This window comes from Amblyomma maculatum, chromosome 3 (genome assembly GCF_055883805.1).
Source record: "Amblyomma maculatum isolate TAMU_Amacu chromosome 3, ASM5588380v1, whole genome shotgun sequence".
NCBI lineage: Eukaryota > Metazoa > Arthropoda > Arachnida > Ixodida > Ixodidae > Amblyomma > Amblyomma maculatum.
In genome coordinates, this window is record NC_139346.1 from 109,000,964 (window position 1) to 109,017,862 (window position 16,899).

The 16,899-nt window shown below is 46.6% G+C and overlaps 11 non-coding genes across 11 annotated transcripts; all 11 read left to right on the forward strand.

The window, feature by feature from the left end:
- Positions 1 to 2,203: 2,203 nt before the first annotated feature.
- Positions 2,204 to 2,276, forward strand: TRNAK-CUU (transfer RNA lysine (anticodon CUU)). The gene has a single exon. It is a non-coding gene; the product is annotated as a tRNA-Lys (tRNA).
- Positions 2,277 to 2,421: 145 nt separating this feature from the next.
- On the forward strand, positions 2,422 to 2,494 carry TRNAK-CUU (transfer RNA lysine (anticodon CUU)). Its single transcript has one exon. It is a non-coding gene; the product is annotated as a tRNA-Lys (tRNA).
- Positions 2,495 to 2,639: 145 nt separating this feature from the next.
- Positions 2,640 to 2,712, forward strand: TRNAK-CUU (transfer RNA lysine (anticodon CUU)). Its single transcript has one exon. It is a non-coding gene; the product is annotated as a tRNA-Lys (tRNA).
- Positions 2,713 to 2,857: 145 nt separating this feature from the next.
- TRNAK-CUU (transfer RNA lysine (anticodon CUU)) lies at positions 2,858 to 2,930 on the forward strand. The gene has a single exon. It is a non-coding gene; the product is annotated as a tRNA-Lys (tRNA).
- A 150-nt stretch (positions 2,931 to 3,080) lies between these two features.
- TRNAK-CUU (transfer RNA lysine (anticodon CUU)) lies at positions 3,081 to 3,153 on the forward strand. Its single transcript has one exon. It is a non-coding gene; the product is annotated as a tRNA-Lys (tRNA).
- A 3,922-nt stretch (positions 3,154 to 7,075) lies between these two features.
- On the forward strand, positions 7,076 to 7,148 carry TRNAK-CUU (transfer RNA lysine (anticodon CUU)). The gene has a single exon. It is a non-coding gene; the product is annotated as a tRNA-Lys (tRNA).
- Positions 7,149 to 7,293: 145 nt separating this feature from the next.
- TRNAK-CUU (transfer RNA lysine (anticodon CUU)) lies at positions 7,294 to 7,366 on the forward strand. Its single transcript has one exon. It is a non-coding gene; the product is annotated as a tRNA-Lys (tRNA).
- A 150-nt stretch (positions 7,367 to 7,516) lies between these two features.
- TRNAK-CUU (transfer RNA lysine (anticodon CUU)) lies at positions 7,517 to 7,589 on the forward strand. The gene has a single exon. It is a non-coding gene; the product is annotated as a tRNA-Lys (tRNA).
- Positions 7,590 to 12,682: 5,093 nt separating this feature from the next.
- Positions 12,683 to 12,755, forward strand: TRNAK-CUU (transfer RNA lysine (anticodon CUU)). The gene has a single exon. It is a non-coding gene; the product is annotated as a tRNA-Lys (tRNA).
- A 145-nt stretch (positions 12,756 to 12,900) lies between these two features.
- TRNAK-CUU (transfer RNA lysine (anticodon CUU)) lies at positions 12,901 to 12,973 on the forward strand. Its single transcript has one exon. It is a non-coding gene; the product is annotated as a tRNA-Lys (tRNA).
- A 145-nt stretch (positions 12,974 to 13,118) lies between these two features.
- Positions 13,119 to 13,191, forward strand: TRNAK-CUU (transfer RNA lysine (anticodon CUU)). Its single transcript has one exon. It is a non-coding gene; the product is annotated as a tRNA-Lys (tRNA).
- Positions 13,192 to 16,899: the final 3,708 nt, after the last annotated feature.

Genomic DNA, 16,899 nt, shown 5'->3' on the forward strand with positions numbered 1-16,899 from the left:
TGCAGACCATGCCCAGGCTTGAGGATGAAGTTAAAGCCAGGCTTGAGCAACCAATCAGTGTACTTGAAATTGAGCAGGCTATAGAAGAAATAAGCGCTGGAAAATCACCCGGTCCTGACGGATTAGGGGCTGCTTTTTACAAGAAATTCAAATCAGAAGCCAGCAGGGCATTGTACTGCGTAATAAAGGAAGCATACCATGTTAAACAAATGCCGCCATCTTTCAAAGCTTCACATATTGTCTTAATTCCTAAATCAGATGACGCAGTCAAACTTCTGTCGGTGGAGTCCTATCGGCCTATAAGCCTCACAAATGTGGATTATAAATTGTTTATGAAAGTGTTGGCAAGGAGGGTGCAAGGTGTCATTAAACAGTTGGTAGGTCCACACCAAACGTGCGGCATTAAGGGCCGCACTATCTGTACGAATGTACACACAGCAAGATGCGTTTTAGAGTGTTGCGATGCAGACGGAAGACATGTAGCAATGATGCAGCTTGACTTGTCAAAAGCATTTGACAACGTTTCACATGACGTCCTTTTCACCATTTTAGAGCATGTAAATATCGGAAGTGTTATCGTAGATGGAGTCAAAATGGCATACGCTGGGTGCTCTACCCGTATTATTGTAAATAAAAGTCTTACTGACGCAATAGCCGTGCGATCGTCAGTAAGGCAAGGATGTCCATTGTCCCCTCTTCTATTTGCCTTGTATCTAGAGCCCTTTTGTTTAAGCCTGATTAATAATGAAAGAATCCGTGGATTCAAGCTACAAGCATCTGAAGTGAAAGTACTTGCGTACGCGGATGATATAGCCATTTTCTGTGTGAACCGACAAAGCGTAAGTGAGGCAGTCGAGGTTGCTGGGGGTTTTTGCACCGCAACTGGCTGTGAGATTAACTGGGAAAAATCGGCTGGCTTTTGGCATGGTAACTGGTACGAAAGACCGGAAACGTTTGCAAACATGCGATGGACATCGTTGCCTACGAAGTATCTGGGTATGCCACTTGATAGCTATCAAGATAGCGAACAGTACTGGCGTCAAGAGACAGAAAGGGTCAGGGAAAAGGCGCAAGGCTGGCAAGGCCGTAATTTGTCCATGTTTGCCCGCGCGACTGTCTGCAATCTTTTTTTGATATCCAAGGTGTGGTTCGTACTCCAATTTTTGTTCATGAAACGCACAAATCTGCAAAAAATTCACAGAGTGTTCGCGGTTTTCATTTGGGGGGCAAGTTGGGAACGTACTAGTAGGACGAATTTGTTTCATTCTGTTTGTAATGGTGGATTAGGCCTGTCTCACCTGTGTTTAAGACAAATTGTGTCGCGATTTATTTTTCTGCGGGACCAGAAAGACTACTTTTTGCGCACAGTAATGCAAGTGCACTTAAGCAATGCCTTACCTGAATTTATTGTTTCATCATGCAATGACGGTGGACGCGCAGTAACTGGGTTTTGGCGAGAAGTTGTACTTGCAGTACAAATCTTAAAGGCTCGATTTTCCCTTGAGTACTTAAGTTCAGTGCAAAGGAAAAAACTGTACAGAGACCTACTGGATACAATGTTGCCAACACCCAGGTACCGAACAATATACTGTGGAGGCCCAGGAAATGATGTTTTAAAGAGAGTTAAAAAGATGAATATTAAGCCCAGCATTAAAACCTTCTTCTTTAAACTTCATACAGGCACGCTCCCAGTTAAGACTTGGTTAGAGGAAAAGGGAATATTCGTTCCATGGACAACTAACTGTATATTATGCAAGAAACCAGAAACAATAGATCATGTATTTATTGATTGCTGGGATCCAGTCTTCTACTGGGACATCTTGCAAAGGACTCTAAAGAAAGACCTACCAATAACACCGTACGGAATCCGTTTTCTACCAATTGAAAACGATGGAGACATTCCTTATGATCTAATCATGGTTCTGGGGCTCCACAGCATATGGCGAACAAGGATGGCTGTTAGGCACGCCGATGTAAACGTCCGTCCAGTCAGGGAGAATTTTATTGAAAGCATTTTGTACTTACGAGATGTTTACCGTACATTGCCAGAACCTCCAGACTGGATTGGCGTCCTAGATGAACTTGTTCATTTTAAGAAGTTTTAAGCATTCACGCTGACCACGGCATGGTCACCGTGTTTTATCTGTATATATTTGCAGTGTATTTGTCAAAGCAGGCAATAAAAAAAAAAAAAAAAAAAAAAGCCCGGCTAGCTCAGTCGGTAGAGCATGAGACTCTTAATCTCAGGGTCGTGGGTTCGAGCCCCACGTTGGGCGTTGCTTTTATTTTTCATTGTTTTGATCAAGAAAGAATCTCAAAGAGCGATTCAAGGCAATGATTTTTATCATTATTTTAGATGCATTAGCGGCCTTCATTCTTTCGTTGTCATTAAATAGAGCCACACTAACGCTCTGCAGCATGGCCCGGCTATCTCAGTCGGTAGAGCATGAGACTCTTATTCTCAAGGTCGTGGGTTCGAGCCCCATGTTGGGCGTTGCTTTTATTTTTCATTGTTTTGATCAAGAAAGAATCTCAGAGAGCGATTCAAGGTAATGATTTTTATCATTATTTTAGATCCATTAGCGGCCTTCATTCTTTCGTTGTCATTAAATAGAGCCACACTAACGCTCTGCAGCATGGCCCGGCTAGCTCAGTCGGTAGAGCATGAGACTCTTAATCTCAGGGTCGTGGGTTCGAGCCCCACGCTGGGCGTTGCTTTTATTTTTCATTGTTTTGATCAAGAAAGAATCTCAGAGAGCGATTCAAGGTAATGATTTTTATCATTATTTTAGATCCATTAGCGGCCTTCATTCTTTCGTTGTCATTAAATAGAGCCACACTAACGCTCTGCAGCATGGCCCGGCTAGCTCAGTCGGTAGAGCATGAGACTCTTAATCTCAGGGTCGTGGGTTCGAGCCCCACGTTGGGCGTTGCTTTTATTTTTCATTGTTTTGATCAAGAAAGAAGCTCAAAGAGCGATTCAAGGTAATGATTTTTATCATTATTTTAGATCCATTAGCGCACTTTAATTTCTTCTTCAGTTGTCAGTAAATAGAGCCACACTTACGCTCTGCAGCATGGCCCGGCTAGCTCAGTCGGTAGAGCATGAGACTCTTAATCTCAGGGTCGTGGGTTCGAGCCCCACGTTGGGCGTTGCTTTTATTTTTCATTGTTTTGATCAAGAAAGAAGCTCTAAGAGCGATTCAAGGTAATGATTATTATCATTATTTTAGATCCATTAGCGGCCTTCATTCTTTCGTTGTCATTAAATAGAGCCACACTAACGCTATGCAGCATGGCCCGGCTAGCTCAGTCGGGGATTCTGCTTCCGGCCACGCCAGTGAACGGACGCAGGATGCAGGGCTCCTCAGGAGCGGCTTCAGCGGCCATGTCAGGCCGCGGTAACAGGACTGCTGAACAGGATGGTACTTATCAAGTTGTTTTGCCTGCACTGCCAACAGGTCGGTTTGTTTTGAATACGGTTTTTTTGCACGCCGATATCAGGGCCCGCCCTTACCGGGTGGAAGATTTCCGCGACGCGTTGGCACAGCATTCGCTGATCCCCGATGTTGTTGCGATGGGGGCGTATCGGATGAGCCACGTCTGGGCTGTCACTCTCAAGGATCCTGGAGCGGTGACCAAGCTTGTTAGTGTCGGTGAGTTGTGTGTGAAAAACAGTCGCTGCTTGGTAATTGACCCGGCCAACAAAGAGACGTGCGACTGAAACTTCACTGGCTTTTACACAACGTGCCAGACGAGGATGTGCGTGCTGCCTTTACGCCGTATGCAAAGGTGTTGGAAGTTACAAGGGAGCGCTGGCGTGTGAAAGGTATGGTAGAAAAAGGCTCAACTACTAGACTTGTCACGCTTAAGTTGAAAGCTGGCGTGAAGCTGGATGACCTGCCACATCAGTTGAACGTTAGCGGTGAGTTGGCGCTCGTTGTTGTGCCAGGCAGACCTCCCTTGTGCCTACGCTGTCGGAGCACGGGTCACATCCGCAAGGAGTGCCGGGTTCCTCGCTGCGGAACCTGTCGACGGTTCGGTCATGAAGACAGCCAGTGTGCACGTACCTACGCAAGCATTGCCGGACCGGGACCAGCGAGGACACGTCCGAGTTGATAATGGATGAGGTGGATGCGGAGGAGGCGGCCGACATTAGAGGACAGTCAACGAAACAGGACGCGCCTTCCATGACGGTTTTAACTAAGCATAAGGTGACTGCCTCAAGTGAAAAGAACGAAACTCGGCACGTCTCGCACGTTCCATCGCAGGACCAACAGGACCACGAAAGCGCTTCAAAGGAAGCGTCAGAGGACGTAATCAAGTTTTCTGACGCTGAGGAGCATCTGAGTACTGAGCCTCCTTGCACTGATGCCATGGAAGTTGCGCCGGAGACAGCGGCCTTAATTGCCTCAAAACGTCCACACGAGGAAAGCTTCGAGGAGACTCAGTTGCCAGGCGGAGTTTGTGGTGAGCCGCCGCCGAAAACTGCGGGCATCCGAAGATCGACTTTGAGACCGAAGCCGAACTTCTCTGCCGACACGCGGCAGGCGGGGAAACCGCCTCCGTAGGTTTTGTGATGTCCTGAACGATTTGTGGGTCGGCTGCCTACCGACCAGCGTCAGGAACATTCTGCAACCAAGCGGGGCGTCTGTGGAAAAAAAAAATGAAAAACGGTGCTTGGACTTCGTTTAAATGCAGCCCGACGTTCTGCTGGGAGGACAATACGTGCACACATATGCCGATCTTCTTCAGAAGCGGAGGCCATGCAACCAGGAAGGTAGGCACCATGCGGGTACGGGCGGCCCTTTCTAACACATGACTCTCAAGCTTAATTCGGCGTTACACGTAGCTACTTTGAATGTCAGAGGGCTGGGAGCGAGAAGGCGACAATGCCAGCTCAGTCGCCTCCTTGTGGATAATGATATAGATATAGCAGCTGTGCAAGAGTCAAAGATTGAGAGCCAAGAAAGCACTGACCGTATGGTGGCTTCTTTTCAAACAAACTTTTATGTGTGTGTATGCCATTCTGTTGGTGTGTCGGGCGGATGCCTTTTATTTATACGTAACACGCTGGGAGTAAGTGTAGAGTTCACTTTTGCCTGTCCAAGTGGTCGGCTTTTGGTTACTTATTTTACCTACTGTAATTTATGCTGGCGTATTATGTGTGTGTATGCTCCCAATTCAGAATGCGAACGTGAATCGTTTTTTTTGAGTCTATTGAATTGTGGTTGAAGGTCGACAAAATCTTACTTGCACTTGACGATTACAACTGTGTGTGCGCAGCTGTGGACCGAGCGGCGAAGTGTAAACCTCGAAGAGACAGAAGCTCCGAGCTGTTGAATGCACTTGTGCATGATTACGGCCTTGAGGATGTTGGTAGTGTGTTCTCCACTGGAAACCAACCAGAGTTCACGCACTTTCAGCGAGATAGCCATGCTAGATTGGATAGGGTGTATGCCTCGGTTGATCTTGTTTCCCTATGTACTGCATATGAGGTCAAACCTGGGAACCTGCACATTTCCCAGGTGGCGCTGCAATTGTTCTGCACTGGGTGCCCACGGCAAAACCGCAACTGAGGCGGTACAGGGAGATATGGGCTGGGCATCTTTCGAAGACAGAGAATAAAAACCAGCCAAGGGACGAGGACGAAGAAAGACGATGTACACACGAAAGCTGTACACAGCTTCCGTGTGTACATCGTCTTTCTTCGTCCTCGTCCCTTGGCTGGTTTTTATTCTCTTACTATGTACCAACTGACCCAGATTTCAACCCTCCATCTTTCGAAGTACAGGAAGCTCAGCGTAAAATATTATATGAGGAACGCCTGAGGAAATTGGACAGTAACAGATGGGCAGCTAAAGGATGACTCACAATGTAGGAAACGAACTAGGAAACTAACTAGTAAGTGCGCTAGTCACAAGGACGGAGAAATAAAGAGCGTTAAGCAACAGGTGAAAAACGCAGAACGTAAAAATTGCATAAATTCGATAAAAAAAAACAGTGTGGAATTATACCGAAAGTGGAAAAGGCAGATCAGGAAGGAAGCTTTCTTTGATAACTCAAGAGGCAGTGCCCTACTTTTTGAAGCTAGATCAGGGGCCTTAGAACACGCAGCTACAAAAAGAAATTTAACAATGAAGATGACGCCTGTGCTGTATGTGGAAACTCCAGTGAAACAATTGACCATATAATACTCGAATGTAATGGTATCCATCCGGAAGTCGATGCAGGCGCAGTCACTCTTCCTGAAGCTCTGAGGTTTAGAGATAACAGTGGCCGGGTGAATAAACCGGCGGTGGAAGCTAGCGAAAACCGACTGGAAGATTGGTGGCTTAAAAGCAGGGAAGTGACATAATGTTAGTAAAGTAGGAACAAAAATTTAATAAATAGAATGATGGTTTAGTTAACCATTCTAAATCAATAATGAAGATTTAGGGAGAAAAATGAGCATGATAGCTACTGCTACCACCCCGTTTCAAAGGGGACGCTCCTATATTCCATCCATCCATCCAGCGCGCCTTAAAAACGCTGCTCTTAACCGCTTGGTTCGCGATAAACGAACGAGCATACTCAGCACCACTATATAGATACGGTTGTGAAAGATAACGCCCTTGCCCAGGCGCTCTCGATGTAGCAGAGTTATCTGACACACGCCACGAAAAGCTGCGACGTAGCGTGCAGTCTGATCCCTGTAAGCTCCTGCAGGTGGCATGACAACGCCTTTCGAAGGCGACTCAAAAGTATTTGCTCTTCTCACTAGGATGTGTTACGGCGCGGCGATCGACATAGCGAAGTTCATTTTGTGGCGACGAATGGTTCGAATGGAAACAAGTCGCTTATCGGCACTGATGCGTGCCGATGATATCATTCTCCTGGAACACAATTAGAAAGCCATTAAGTTTGAGATTGTGGAGACATTAGGCGTAAATGCTTTTATTTTTCATTGTTTTGATCAAGAAAGAATCTCAAAGAGCGATTCAAGGTAATGATTTTTATCATTATTTTAGATCCATTAGCGGCCTTCATTCTTTCGTTGTCATTAAATAGAGCCACACTAACGCTCTGCAGCATGGCCCGGCTAGCTCAGTCGGTAGAGCATGAGACTCTTAATCTCAGGGTCGTGGGTTCGAGCCCCACGTTGGGCGTTGCTTTCATTTTTCATTGTTTTGATCAAGAAAGAATCTCAAAGAGCGATTCGAGGTAATGATTTTTATCATTATTTTAGATCCATTAGCGGCCTTCATTCTTTCGTTGTCATTAAATAGAGCCACACCTACGCTCTGCAGCATGGCCCGGCTAGCTCAGTCGGTAGAGCATGAGACTCTTAATCTCAGGGTCGTGGGTTCGAGCCCCACGTTGGGCGTTGCTTTTATTTTTCATTGTTTTGATCAAGAAAGAATCTCAAAGAGCGATTCAAGGTAATGATTTTTATCATTATTTTAGATCCATTAGCGCACTTTAATTTCTTCTTCAGCTGTCAATAAATAGAGCCACACTTACGCTCTGCAGCATGGCCCGGCTAGCTCAGTCGGTAGAGCATGAGACTCTTAATTTCAGGGTCGTGGGTTCGAGCCCCACGTTGGGCGTTGCTTTTATTTTTCATTGTTTTGATCAAGAAAGAATCTCAAAGAGCGATTCGAGGTAATGATTTTTATCATTATTTTAGATCCATTAGCGGCCTTCATTCTTTCGTTGTCATTAAATAGAGCCACACTTACGCTCTGCAGCATGGCCCGGCTAGCTCAGAGGGATTCTGCTTCCGGCCACGCCAGTGAACGGACGCAGGATGCAGGGCTCCTCAGGAGCGGCTTCAGCGGCCATGTCAGGCCGCGGAAACGAGGGTTTTGCATCTGACAAGGAATACCAGGTTATCCTGCCAAGTCTGCCAACCGGGCGAGTTGTTTTGAATTCTATTTTTCTGCACGCTGACATAAGGGCCCGCCCATACAGGGTGGAAGACTTTCGCGATGCGCTAGCCGGAATGTCGCTGCTCCCAGACGTTATCGCTCTGGGGGCGTATCGAATGAGCCATGTATGGGCGGTAACTTTCAAGGATGCGGAAGGTGTGAAGAAGATTTTGAATGCAGGCGAGCTGAAGGTTAAAGAGCATCGGTGCCTTGTTATTGAACCGGTGAACCAATGCGTGCGTATGAAATTGCACTGGCTTCTTCATGGCGTGACTGACGAAGACGTGAGGCTAGTTTTTGCGCCATACGGAACAGTCAGTGATGTCACGAGAGAGCGATGGCGCGTTCAAGGTGTCGCCGATAAAGGCTCAACTACGAGGTTGGTGTCCCTCAAGCTCAAGCCAGGGATAAAGCTTGACGACCTTCCACACCAAGTCATTGTTGCAGGCGAGCTGGCACTTGTGGTTGTATCGGGACGACCGCCACTCTGCCTCCGGTGCCATTCTACTGGTCACATCCGACGGCAGTGTAAAGTACCACGTTGCGGTGCGTGCCGAAGGTATGGACATGAAGAGACCCAATGCACCCGCACATATGCCAGCGCTGCAGGCCCCGTGAGCAGAATGGATACGTCCGATCTGCTCATGGACGAGGTTGAATCTGAATAGGCAGCAAAAAATGTAACTGATGTGGAAGAAACACAGTCAGCTGCTTCAGGATCTGAGCAGAAGACGACCCCTGAAGTGGACAATTCAACCGAGACTCATCAGACGGTAGCTTCTGCCAACAAAACAACTTCAACAGAAGGAAAGGACAGGCCACTTGCTGAAGATTCATCACACGAGATGCATCAGCAAGGTGAAACCATGGACGTCGCGGAAGATGCAACCGGTAGCCTAGCGGGAAAGCGTCCACGGGATGCAACAAGCGACGCATCGGGGACGCCAGGAAGCAGCATTGGAGATGAACCGCCACCAAAAGCGGCTTCGACCAGACGGCCGAGTTTTAAGCCGCGCCCCAACATCCCGCCTGATACACGGTCAGCGGGAAAACCGCCACCGTAACTATCGTGAATCTGTGCATTGTTGCTGGCTGCGTTGGAAGATGCTGAGGGGACTTTGTGAAGACAGTTTCTGGCTACTGTCTGGTGCAACTATGTGTCTGCATTATGAAGAGCATATGCAACTAAGTTCAGTAAGCCTTTTTTGTTTGTTTGTTTTTTACCAGCAAAGGCCGCCACCATACGTTCAAATATTCAAACTAAATCATGGATCCTAGCAATAAGATAGTGCTACGTATTGCCACATTAAACGTAAGAGGACTGGGAGCAAGAAAAAAACAGTACCAGCTTAAAAGACTTCTCTTGGAAAAAGAACTTGACCTAATAGCTGTCCAAGAAACAAAGATCGAAAGTGTTGAGCAAACAGATCGTATGGTGGCACCCTTTCAGACCCGCTACAACGTATGTGTTTGCCATGCTCTTGGTACATCAGGGGGTTGCGTTCTTTTTATTCGCAACGACATAACAGTTGTCCCTGAATCTGTCGTCATTTGTGAAAATGGGCGTTTTCTTGTCGTAGATTTTTTCTTCCATGCGTGCAACTGGCGAGCAGTTTGTGTTTATGCGCCAAACGTTGAGGCTGACCGCGCAGTGTTTTTTGATAATCTTTATCAGTATCTTTCATGCGACAAGAAAGTAATCCTGTTAGGAGACTTTAACTGTGTCTGTAGCGTTGCTGATCGTTTAAAAAAGCTGCCTCTTAGGGACAAGAGTGCGTTAGCGCTTAATCAGATTGTACAAGAATGCAATTTGGAAGATGTGGGGGCAGCTCTAACAGATGGTATGCGTCCACTATTTACGCATTTTCAGAATGAAAGTCATGCAAGACTTGACAGAATATATGTTTCTCTAGAGCTTTTGCCGCTGTGTACCAAATATGAGGTCGTACCTGTACAGTTTAGTGATCATTGCCTAGTAATTGCAACTGTCGGAACAAGGAAGGAAAAACCGAAATTTAGCTGGGATCTATGGAAGCAGAATGACAAGCTTTTAGAAGACGAAGAATTTATTAACTACGTAGATGAACAAATAAAATATATTATTCAGGCTAATTCGGCAAACGCTGTTGCCGAATGGGATGAATTCAAGCAGCGCGTAAAAATAAAAGCTATTGAGAGAAGCTGCATCAATAAGTTCAAGCGCAACAATGAAGAAAAGCAATTACATGAACGTCTTGAATTTCTTTTGGCCATTGAAAGCGACAAGCCAGGAAGCTGTTCGAAGGAAATGAGAGAAGTAAAGAGCCGCTTGCAACAGATTGACACGAACGAGTACAAAGCGGCGGTGATAAGAGCGCGAGCTCAAAAGTTGTGGGCAGGCGAAACGCCAACAAAACGCGCCTTATCGGACGAGAAAAGGTACGCGTGCCGGAAAGAAATTAAACAGATACGATACCAAGGCGAGGTAATTTCAGACAGTAAAATCATAGAGCAAGCTTTTGTTGAATATTTCAGCGAGTTGTTAGGCCGTGAAAGAGATGTCCAAGACGGGTTTGAAAAAGAGTTTTTACCGCTTATGCCATCGCTTGATGATGAGACAAAAGCGCGACTTGAAGAACCAATTACTATTAGCGAAATTGAAAGTGCAATCGATGGCTTACAATCTGGTAAAGCCCCTGGACCGGATGGGTTAACAGCAAATTTTTACAAGGTGTTTAGAACACCAGTGGCCCTTCTGTTACACCGTGTGATCTCGGAAGCGTATGAAAAGCAAAGAGTGCCACTGTCCTTTGGGGCTTCCCATATTACTTTGATACCCAAAACTGATGATCCCGAGCAGCGGTTGTTGGTGGGGTCGTACCGTCCAATTAGCCTTACCAACACAGACTACAAAATCTACACTAAAGTCTCAGCAAACCGACTACAAACCGTAATAAAGCTTTTGGTAGGTCCACACCAAACATGTGGCATCAAAGGCCGCACAATAGCTACAAATATTCATGTCGCCCGTAATGTTCTGGAATGTTGCGATGTTTGTGAAGGCCGTGTTGCTATGCTGCAACTCGATTTAGCAAAAGCTTTTGACCGCGTATCGCACGTGGTTTTACTTAGTATTCTTGAGCACACCAACGTCGGTCGAGTCATACTAGAAGGCGTTAAGATGTCATACGCATGTTGCACGACACGTGTGATTGTAAATGGTACTCTTACTGAAAGCGTGCCAGTGCGCTCGTCGGTAAGACAGGGCTGCCCGCTGTCGCCCCTGCTATTTGGAATGTACCTCGAGCCAATGTGTTTAGCTTTGCTTCACAGCAATAAGGTGATCGGTTTTAAGCTTTACGACGCTCATGTTAAGGTCCTAGCTTATGCGGATGATATTGCCGTCTTCTGTTCAGATAAAGACAGCGTTCGGGAAGTTGTTACCATTACGGGGAAATATTGCAAACAGACAGGTTGCCAAATTAATTGGGAAAAAAGCTCAGGCTTTTGGCACGGACAATGGGATAATAAACCCGAGTATTTCGCTTTCATGAAGTGGGCGGAATTACCTACAAAGTACCTTGGCGTGCCGCTTTGCTGTTATCGTGACACTGAGCGACAGTGGGCAGAGGAAACCAACCGAGTACGGGAAAAAGTGGAAGGATGGCAAGGAAGGGATTTATCTATGTTCGCGCGGGCTAGCATCTGTAATGTTTTCTTGCTTTCCAAAATATGGTATATAATGAATGTCTTATCTATGTCACGGGTCCATGTACAAAAAGTGCATCGCATTTTTTCTGTGTTTATTTGGTCCTCCACATGGGAAAGAATGAGCCGCACAAATTTGTTTCGGCCTGTTAGATACGGAGGCCTTGGTCTCGTTCATTTGTTTTTACGCCAGATAGTATCTCGGTTTCTATATCTTCGAGACCAGCAAGACCCGTTTTTGCGAACTGTTTTACAAATAAGAATGTGCAATATGCTACCACAATTCATTGTCACGTCATTTTTAGATCCCTGTACCACGGTCTCTGGTTACTTACGTGAGGTTGTTCTTGCATTCAGAATGCTGAGTGTCCGATTTTCAATGGAATATCTTTCTTCAGTTTCAAGGCGCAAACTGTATACAGACCTTATAGACATTATGCTACCTGTGCCTGTGTACCGTTCTGTATACTATGGAGGCCCAGGACAGGACGTCTTGAAGAGAGTAAAGAGGATGCCAGTTAAGCCTACGACAAAGTCGTTTTTCTTCAAATTACATACCGGGACGCTTCCAGTCAAAGTTTGGCTGGAAAAAAAAGGAATATTTGTCCCGTGGACAACCAATTGCCTCCTCTGCAAGAAACCCGAAACAATTGAGCATGTCTTTATAGACTGCTGGGACCCGATATTTCATTGGGATGTTCTTCAAAGAACAATAAAAAAAGAACTCCCAATAGATCCCTACGGTATACGCTTCCTGCCAGTTGAAAATCAAGAAACCCCATACGATATGATAATGCTCCTTAGCCTCCATAGTATATGGAAGACTAGAATGCAAGTGCGTCATGCGGACGTCAATACGCGACCTGTTAGAGAAAATTTCGTGGAGAGCGTGGCGTATATCCGAGATGTGTACAAAAGCGAGCCTGATCCACCGGAATGGATGAATATACTTGACCAGTTGGTTGGCATCAAGCAATTTTAAATCACATGTGTCAGCCGAAGGATTGGCGACTCTTTTATCATTGATTTTGTGTTTTGTACTTGTCATAAGCCTGGTAATAAAGAAAAAAAAAAAAAAAAAAAAAGCCCGGCTAGCTCAGTCGGTAGAGCATGAGACTCTTAATCTCAGGGTCGTGGGTTCGAGCCCCACGTTGGGCGTTGCTTTTATTTTTCATTGTTTTGATCAAGAAAGAATCTCAAAGAGCGATTCAAGGTAATGATTTTTATCATTATTTTAGATCCATTAGCGGCCTTCATTCTTTCGTTGTCTTTAAATAGAGCCACACTAACGCTCTGCAGCATGGCCCGGCTAGCTCAGTCGGTAGAGCATGAGACTCTTATTCTCAAGGTCGTGGGTTCGAGCCCCACGTTGGGCGTTGCTTTTATTTTTCATTGTTTTGATCAAGAAAGAATCTCAAAGAGCGATTCAAGGTAATGATTTTTATCATTATTTTAGATCCATTAGCGGCCTTCATTCTTTCGTTGTCATTAAATAGAGCCACACTAACAATCTGCAGCATGGCCCGGCTAGCTCAGTCGGTAGAGCATGAGACTCTTAATCTCAGGGTCGTGGGTTCGAGCCCCACGCTGGGCGTTGCTTTTATTTTTCATTGTTTTGATCAAGAAAGAATCTCAAAGAGCGATTCAAGGTAATGATTATTATCATTATTTTAGATCCATTAGCGGCCTTCATTCTTTCGTTGTCATTAAATAGAGCCACACTAACGCTATGCAGCATGGCCCGGCTAGCTCAGTCGGGGATTCTGCTTCCGGCCACGCCAGTGAACGGACGCAGGATGCAGGGCTCCTCAGGAGCGGCTTCAGCGGCCTAGTCAGGCCGCGGTAACAGGACTGCTGAACAGGATGGTACTTATCAAGTTGTTTTGCCTGCACTGCCAACAGGTCGGTTTGTTTTGAATACGGTTTTTTTGCGCGCCGATATCAGGGCCCGCCCTTAGCGGGTGGAAGATTTCCGCGACGCGTTGGCACAGCATTCGCTGATCCCCGATGTTGTTGCGATGGGGGCGTATCGGATGAGCCACGTCTGGGCTGTCACTCTCAAGGATCCTGGAGCGGTGACCAAGCTTGTTAGTGTCGGTGAGTTGTGTGTGAAAAACAGTCGCTGCTTGGTAATTGACCCGGCCAACAAAGAGACGTGCGACTGAAACTTCACTGGCTTTTACACAACGTGCCAGACGAGGATGTGCGTGCTGCCTTTACGCCGTATGGAAAGGTGTTGGAAGTTACAAGGGAGCGCTGGCGTGTGAAAGGTATGGTAGAAAAAGGCTCAACTACTAGACTTGTCACGCTTAAGTTGAAAGCTGGCGTGAAGCCGGATGACCTGCCACATCAGTTGAACGTTAGCGGTGAGTTGGCGCTCGTTGTTGTGCCAGGCAGACCTCCCTTGTGCCTACGCTGTCGGAGCACGGGTCACATCCGCAAGGAGTGCCGGGTTCCTCGCTGCGGAACCTGTCGACGGTTCGGTCATGAAGACAGCCAGTGTGCACGTACCTACGCACGCATTGCCGGACCTGGGACCAGCGAGGACACGTCCGAGTTGATAATGGATGAGGTGGATGCGGAGTAGGCGGCCGACATTAGAGGACAGTCAACGAAACAGGACGCGCCTTCCATGACGGTTTTAACTAAGCATAAGGTGACTGCCTCAAGTGAAAAGAACGAAACTCGGCACGTCTCGCACGTTCCATCGCAGGACCAACAGGACCACGAAAGCGCTTCAAAGGAAGCGTCAGAGGACGTAATCAAGTTTTCTGACGCTGAGGAGCATCTGAGTACTGAGCCTCCTTGCACTGATGCCATGGAAGTTGCGCCGGAGACAGCGGCCTTAATTGCCTCAAAACGTCCACACGAGGAAAGCTTCGAGGAGACTCAGTTGCCAGGCGGAGTTTGTGGTGAGCCGCCGCCGAAAACTGCGGGCATCCGAAGATCGACTTTGAGACCGAAGCCGAACTTCTCTGCCGACACGCGGCAGGCGGGGAATCCGCCTCCGTAGGTTTTGTGGTGTCCTGAACGATTTGTGGGTCGGCTGCCTACCGACCAGCGTCAGGAACATTCTGCAACCAAGCGGGGCGTATGTGGAAAAAAAATGAAAAACGGTGCTTGGACTTCGTTTGAATGCAGCCCGACGTTCTGCTGGGAGGACAATACGTGCACACATATGCCGCTCTTCTTCAGAAGCGGAGGCCATGCAACCAGGAAGGTAGGCACCATGCGGGTACGGGCGGCCCTTTCTAACACATGACTCTCAAGTTTAATTCGGCGTTACACGTAGCTACTTTGAATGTCAGAGGGCTGGGAGCGAGAAGGCGACAATGCCAGCTCAGTCGCCTCCTTGTGGATAATGATATAGATATAGCAGCTGTGCAAGAGTCAAAGATTGAGAGCCAAGAAAGCACTGACCGTATGGTGGCTTCTTTTCAAACAAACTTTTATGTGTGTGTATGCCATTCTGTTGGTGTGTCGGGCGGATGCCTTTTATTTATACGTAACACGCTGGGAGTAAGTGTAGAGTTCACTTTTGCCTGTCCAAGTGGTCGGCTTTTGGTTACTGATTTTACCTACTGTAATTTATGCTGGCGTGTTATGTGTGTGTATGCTCCCAATTCAGAATGCGAACGTGAATCGTTTTTTTGAGTCTATTGAATTGTGGTTGAAGGTCGACAAAATCTTGCTTGCACTTGACGATTACAACTGTGTGTGCGCAGCTGTGGACCGAGCGGCGAAGTGTAAACCTCGAAGAGACAGAAGCTCCGAGCTGTTGAATGCACTTGTGCATGATTACGGCCTTGAGGATGTTGGTAGTGTGTTCTCCACTGGAAACCAACCAGAGTTCACGCACTTTCAGCGAGATAGCCATGCTAGATTGGATAGGGTGTATGCCTCGGTTGATCTTGTTTCCCTATGTACTGCATATGAGGTCAAACCTGTGTCTTTCAGCGATCATTGTCTCGTGAGTGCAGTGTTTGGTAGAAAAGGAAAGAAATCGCGCTTTAACTGGTACCTATGGAAACTGAATGCCAAACTTCTCGCCGATGAAGAGTTCCTTACGGAAGTTAAGACCGAGTTTGAAAATCAACCTGATGCAATGCGACCAGTAAGTTTTGCAGCGGAATGGGACAGCTTCAAAGAGTGGGTCAAATTGAAATCCATAGAAAAGAGCAGTAAGGTGCGGCATAAAGAGAAAGAAAAAGAAAAAGAACTGAATGAACAACTTCAGTTTTTTTTTAGCATGGAAAGTACTGTGCCAGGGCATTTCGCCAGTAAAATACGAGAGATTAAAAGTGAGCTGGAAACAATCGACAGCGAAAGATACACAGCGGCTGTCATACGTGCAAGGGCTGAAAAACTTTGGGCTGGAGAAGTGCCGACAAAACGAGCCCTAGCAGACAAAAAAAGATACGCCTGCCAGAAAGAAATAAGGAGTATAAGGTATGCCGGCCATATCATTGAAGATGCTAAAGATATTCAGCGTGCGGTAGCAGAGCACTTCGAAGAACTGCTTAGCGCCAAGCTTGAGACTGTAGGTGGCTTTCAAACAGATTTTCTAAGACTGATGCCTGCCCTGGATGACGAAAGTAAAGCGCGCCTAGAAACACCGATAACGTTGCAGGAGATAGAATCTGCAATAGATGACCTGACACCTGGGAAAGCACCTGGGCCGGATGGTCTAAGCGCTGCCTTCTTTAAAACCTTTCAGCAGTATGCGGCTCAGTTTATGCTCGATGTAATCACTGGAGCTTATGAACGTAATTCTGTTCCATTGTCTTTCGCTACATCGCACATTGTGCTAATACCCAAGACAGATGATCCAGAGAAACGACTGTTTGTGGGGTCATATCGGCCGATTAGCCTCAGCAATGTTGACTACAAGGTGTATATGAAGGTTTTAGCAAAAAGACTGCAAAGCGTAATAAAAAAACTGGTTGGGTCTCATCAAACGTGCGGCATCAAGGGTCGATCCATTGCCACGAATATGCATGTCGCAAGAACCGTACTAGAATGTGTTGATGCACTCGGTGGTCAGATAGCCATGATGCAGTTAGATTTGGCGAAAGCCTTTGACCGTGTTTCTCACGAAATTCTTTTTTCCATTTTGGAGCATTCTAACCTTGGAAAAGTCATAGTGGAGGGTGTTAAAATGGCTTACGCGAACTGCACGACCCGTATTATAGTGAATGGTGAACTGACTGACAGCATCGCAGTACGTTCATCGGTAAGGCAGGGCTGCCCGCTCTCACCCCTGCTTTTTGCACTGTCTTTAGAGCCACTTTGCTTGGCTATC